The sequence below is a fragment of the Monodelphis domestica genome, chromosome 2, assembly GCF_027887165.1.
Source record: "Monodelphis domestica isolate mMonDom1 chromosome 2, mMonDom1.pri, whole genome shotgun sequence".
Taxonomy (NCBI): domain Eukaryota; kingdom Metazoa; phylum Chordata; class Mammalia; order Didelphimorphia; family Didelphidae; genus Monodelphis; species Monodelphis domestica.
This window is the reverse complement of record NC_077228.1, coordinates 11,513,066-11,519,065: the sequence shown is the minus strand read 5'-3', so window position 1 is coordinate 11,519,065 and position 6,000 is coordinate 11,513,066. Positions and strand designations below refer to the sequence as shown.

Sequence of the window (6,000 nt, the reverse complement as noted above, 5' to 3'; positions counted from 1 at the left end):
TTCCTTCCTTCCTTCCTTCCTTCCTTCCTTCCTTCCTTCCTTCCTTCCTTCCTTCCTTCCTTCCTTCCTTCCTTCCTTTTTTCCCTCCATCTCTTCCTCCTTAACTGTATTTATTCACCTTCTCCTGTAATTATTATTAATTAATCTATTTCTTATTAGTGCCACTGCTACCATTTTACTTCAGAATTTTCCCTTGTCCACTTGGGCCTCAGGGGCAAAGGGAGAGCAGGACCCAGGTGGAAGAGGGCTGGACATCTGTCCTACTAGGGTCGCCCTTTGCACTCTGCGACAGGACTCTGCCTCAGCTTTTCTGTTTCTTCCACGTGGCAGAGGTGGGCACCGTCACTGTTACTTTCGGCTCTTCCCATCCCCTCTCCCTTCTTCCTCCCCCTGCTCCTGGGTCGAGCTGTTTGCGCCCCAGCACTGGGGCCCCCAGCTCTAAGTGACGCGCCCAACCCGGCCACTCCCAAGCCGCGCTTCCCGACCCCTTAGCTCAGCCCCAGAAGTCTGGGGAGCTGGCGGGGGCGTCACTTCTCAGGCTCCCCTTGTGTCTGGCTACCCCTGCTGGATTGCAGCCCTCGGCGGGCTGTGGACACTGACTGAGAGGCAGTGAGGGGGCTGACACGTGGGGCCAAGGAGGGGGATCACTTCTCCCCTCCTCTCAGCCTCTCCTCCCCTTCGGCAATCACCTCCTCTTCTGCCTTCCGTCTCCTCCCTTGCCCCGGCCTCTCTTCCAGTCCCCTCCTCTCCCTCCGGAGAGTTTCCGCTGCACCTTGCCAGGGAGTTTGGCCACAGCGTGCGCACTTATGGTCAGGGATGCTCCAAGCCTGACCCAGCTAAAGAGTTCCAGGCTCGGTGTGCTCCCCCGGGGGGACACTGCCCGCCGCTGAGGCTGCCCTTGGCTTCGCCGTTGACCCGATTAGACACTGCTCTCCCTTGGATTCCAGGTAAGAGAAGACCCCTTCTTTCCCCTCTATTGTGCAACTCTCGGTTGCAGTCCTGGAGTGCTGACCAAGGTGTGGGCGAGTGTGCCCAGAGCGGTGGTGTGTGTGTGTGTGTGTGTGTGTGTGTGTGTGTGTGTGTGCGCGCGTGCCCAGGTGTTTATGTAGCATGTTTGGTGTCTAGCACGTGGATTGTGTGAATGTGTAGAGCGTGTGTGAGCTAAGTGTGTGGTGGGTGTGTACTGTGTGTGAGTGCGTGTGCGGGGCTGGTGTGTGTGAGCTTGTGTGGTGTGTGATATGAGGGGGGAGGGGAGGCGGTTCCTGCATGTGCCCCCTGGCAGTCCCCTGAGTTCTCAGCTTCAGCTGACTCTAGCTCCTTACCCACTTTAGTCTGCAGTCTCTTATTTGGAGAGGGAGGAGGAGACGCTTCTTCAGCTTGTAGGTTCTGGCTGCAACTGAAAGTCTCCTCCTGGGCTTGGGGCTCAGCTGCGGTGGCTGGACTCCCCTGGAGCTCCCAACTCTCAGCGCAATCAAGGTAGAGGAGGAGACCTGCTGGACTCCATCCTGCAGACTTCTAAGGAAACAGGCTCATAATGGGGCTTACCTGGGAAGGATGCAAGTCAAGAAGTTCCAGCAAGCTCCAGAGCAGGGTGACTTAGGGTTCTAGGGGAGAGCTTGCCTTGTCCCTAGCCTACTTTCCAGATAGCTGGGTGATGGAGATGTTGTATATTGTATGTGTAGATGCACAGATGGCTAGACACATACCTGTCTACCTACCGAACTTGGATTTGGGCATCCCATTCAATTCAACAAACTTTTCAGAGGTACCTATGTGGAAAGCGCAGGGGACAGAGGGATACAGAGGGATACTAGGACAAAATGAGGGGGAAAGCCTCGTCTTTAACTGGCTAAGATTATAAAAGGAAATGTGGTGCTTGGCTTCCCAAGAGCCTCACTAACTCCTCAAAGCACAACAAAGCTCCCTACCCTTCCACTCCTTTCCAAAGCCTGGCTATTGAGAGCTTGCATGGGATGTTGTTTAAGTCTCAAAAGAGGCTGCTGCTGCTCAAACCTCCTTTGGAATTTACCTCTGTGGATTAGATGAGTTCCAAGATGTTCTTCAGCTCTCAAGTTCCCAGAATCTGTACATTTATTGAGAGCAAATGATTGGATTTCCTGAAACACTTAAAAAATCCCTCAATGGAGACTTTAGCTGTTATCCCTATGATCATAGATTATGAGTTGGAAGGGATCAATGAGTCTAACACCTTCATTTTATAGATGATGAACCTGAAGCGCATATAATTTAGTGACTTGTCCAAGGTCACACAACTATGAATATCTGAGTTGGAATTTGAACCCATCTTCCTGAATCCAACTTTAGTTCTCTAGAATGCCATATTGCTTCTCAACTTGCTATGATTTTCTAAGTAATTCTAGGAAAAGAAAGAACTTACAAATTTGTCTGAAAGTGCATGACAAGTTGGAAGAGACTTTAGAAATCATCCTCATTTTTGAAGAAATTGAAGCCCAAAGAAAAGAAATTTGGATGGGAGACACAATGCCCTTTCTTTCTTTCTTTCTTTCTTTCTTTCTTTCTTTCTTTCTTTCTTTCTTTCTTTCTTTCTTTCTTTCTTTCTTTCTTTCTTTCTTTCTTTCTTTCTTTCTTTCTTTCTTTCTTTCTTTCTTTCTTTCTTTCTTTCTTTCCTTCCTTCCTTCCTTCCTTCCTTCCTTCCTTCCTTCCTTCCTTCCTTCCTTCCTTCCTTCCTTCCTTCCTTCCTTCCTTCCTTCCTTCCTTCCTTCCTTCCTTCCTTCCTTCCTTCCTTCCTTCCTTCCTTCCTTCCTTCCTTCCTTCCTTCCTTCCTTCCTTCCTTCCTTCCTTCCTTCCTTCCTTCCTTCCTTCCTTCCTTCCTTCCTTCCTTCCTTCCTTCCTTCCTTCCTTCCTTCCTTCCTTCCTTCCTTCCTTCCTTCCTTCCTTCCTTCCTTCCTTCCTTCCTTCCTTCCTTCCTTCCTTCCTTCCTTCCTTCCTTCCTTCCTTCCTTCCTTCCTTCCTTCCTTCCTTCCTTCCTTCCTTCCTTCCTCCCTCCCTCCTTCCTCCCTCCCTCCCTCCCTCCCTCCCTCCCTCCCTCCCTCTCTCCCTCCCTCTCTCTCTCCCTCCCTCCCCATTCTGCCTTAGAATCAATACTATGTATTGGTTCTAAGGCCAAAGAGTGGTAAGGACTAGGCAATGGGGGTTAAGTGACTCACTCAGGAACACACAGTTAGGAAGTGTCTGAGATCAGATTTGAACCTAGCATCCCAGTCTCTAGTCCTGGCTCTCCATCCACTGAACCACTGAGCTGCCCCTTCTCTTTCTGCATTTAAAGGATCACTTGGAGAAGGTATTAAATATCCCCAAAGGTTAGATCTAGGAAGGATGAATAGAAATTTCAAAGAGAAAAATTTAGGACAGATTTTAACATTTCATGGTACCGAGAGCTGTCCCAAAGGAAAATAGGAGTTGAGGGCTTTAATTGAAGGCTGGATGACCATTGGTTGCTAGGTTCTACAGGCAATTCTTCACCAGGCATACATTCCACCATGCTGGCACTGAGTTTCAATTCCAAGATTCTGTGATTCTCTATAGAGACTTGCCTGACACATCAGGGCAGTAAATAAGAGTTAGGCTGAGAATAAATCTTCTCACTCCCAATCTAAAGGGTCTGCCAATCTACCATGCTGCTTCTGAGTATTTTATTCATTCTTTATGCTCTCTTTCAACAAGTGCCTTTTGGGAAAGAGTGGCAGCTGGGTAGCTCAGTGTATTGAGAGCCAGGCTTAGAGATAGGGGGTCCTAGATTCAAATCTGGCCTCAGAAACTTCCTAGCTGTGTGACCCTGGGCAAGTCACTTAACTCCCATTGCCTAACCCTTACTGCTCTTTTGCCTTAGAATCAACCAATACACAGTCCTGATTCTAAGATGGAAGGGAAGGGTTTAAAAAAAGAGCCTTAGGTTTGGGAAGGGGATATAAAATGAGGGAGGGAAGTATTTTGAGGTTGTTTTTATAGATTCTGAGCAATTCAAACAGTATGCTCTGCTTTTGTTACTCTTGTCAATGAAATGTTTTTCAAAGCCCAAGGCTGCCTGGTTGAAGGTCCCAGTTTGGGAGGTGAGCAAGGGGACAGGTGAAGCCTTCTTTAGTCACTGTTTTCTTTTGATATAAAAATCCTTCCCTTCTGTCTTAGAATCAATACTAAATAATGGTTCCAAGGCAGAATAAGGGGTTAGGGCTAGGCAGTTGGGGTTGAGTGACTTGCCCAGGGTCATACAGCAAGTCTATTGATCTTTTGGAGTTTCTGGGTAGCAGTGTAGGGGATCTTTAATTTGATTTTGACACAAAGTTGTATTTCCCTCTAAAGTTCAAAAACATCTCTCAGTTGCTGCGGTCATAAAACGCTCCCACAAGAACAGAAATATTGTGATTTTGCAACTGGAATAATGTGGCTCCAACTCAGTACATTCCCTCATTTACAATAGCAAAAGGCTTGTTTTATAGGCAAAGAAAGAGCAAACATTTCTAAGTAACTGTTGCAGTTGAATAATCTTTCTTGCTTTTTATTATACAGTTGTGTGCAGAATGCTAAGGAAACAGTTTCAGAGCACTCCAGAACTGCCTGAAATTAAGTTCCCTGGCAGACAGCTGCATATTTAGTTGTCTTGGAAAAAATCCCAGAAAACCACAGAGGTTAACCAAACAGATAAACCAGAAATTGGGAGTTGGCTAACTTCTCCTTCCTTCCCTAAGTGTTACATGTCCAACCCGCAAACTGCCCCTCCGTAAAACCAAACCAACCCCCAAACAGCTAGCTAGCTAGGCAGTTGGGCAAGGGGTTGAGCAGGTGCTAATTAATTAACTTTTTTCTATTTTGTATCTGAATGAAAAGCCATCATGATTGTGTGTTGAGAGCCTGCAAGAATTTGATTAACTCACTTCTGTAGCTACTGGTAGTGTTGTCACTTGGAACAGTAGTTTTACAGTGATTTGAAATAAAGTCATCATCTCTGCCTACTATGGGCTTGGACTGGAGAGGGTCACTTCCTAGTCAGCTTAGGTCCCTGGAGAAGAAACAGGAGCTTTTGGTCCCAGCCCTCTATTTCTTGTGGGGTTACGGAAGGATTGGCTCGCAGCAGGGCAGTGTTCAAACAATTATTTCCCATGTGTAGATTTTGGGACTGGCTTCAAGAATGTGTATGGGGCAATTTTGAAGGGAGACAGGAAAGCATCTTTTATATCTTTCCCTTAAATAAAATAAGCATTTCTTATTAAGTACCTTTTATATTAGATTGTCAAGTCTTTTTGTGTCCCCAGGGCTTAGCACAGTGTCCGCCACACAGTAAGAGCTTAATAAATGGATTGATTGATTGATTGATTGATTATAAGCTTTATACAAAGAGAAGGAAAAAGACTATGGCTTGTCCAAGGGGAGCTTTCATTTTTTCTTAATCTAATTTTGCTACAGTTGAAAACATCAACGTCACATTTATTCCTTTGAGTCCTGAGACAATTTCCTTTCTTTGAGACCATTCTGACTCTCCTAGGGTCACACTTGTAGAAAGTATCAAGGCCAGGACTTGCACCAAGTATAGCTAAAATGGCTCTTAAGCCAGTTTTATTTTCAGTATACCATACTCTCATTGTGTCAGGGCTGAGGATATTCATCCCAATATGACATCCTGGAAAGTTATCCTCTATATTTGGAATTCACCTCCTTCTAGTGTCTATCTTCCAGCTTTTCTGCCTTTCTGCAAATCTCTTAAAATCCTCTTCAAAGTCAAGTCTCCCTTAATGTCACAGATCTTAAATGGTTATATAAATGCAAGTGATTATTATTGTTTACCCTCTGAGACTACTCCTAATTATCCTCTTAGTGGCTTGTTTGGACATAGATTTTGCATGTTGTCATCTCCCTTAGACTATGAGTCCTTGACTATTTTTGCCATTTTTTAAAAAAAATAAAAACCCTTACCTTCTGTCTTGGAGTCAATACTGTGTATTGGCTCCAAGGCAGAAGAGTGGT

General features: G+C 45.8%; 1 protein-coding gene across 1 annotated transcript in view; it reads left to right on the top strand.

The window, feature by feature from the left end:
• Positions 1-308: 308 nt before the first annotated feature.
• LEPR (leptin receptor) overlaps positions 309-6,000 on the top strand; it is a 94,493-nt gene continuing 88,801 nt past the window's right edge. The window contains exon 1 of the mRNA XM_016429863.2: positions 309-947. The gene's annotated coding sequence lies outside the window, so the exon portion shown is untranslated. The remainder of the gene's footprint in view (positions 948-6,000) is intronic.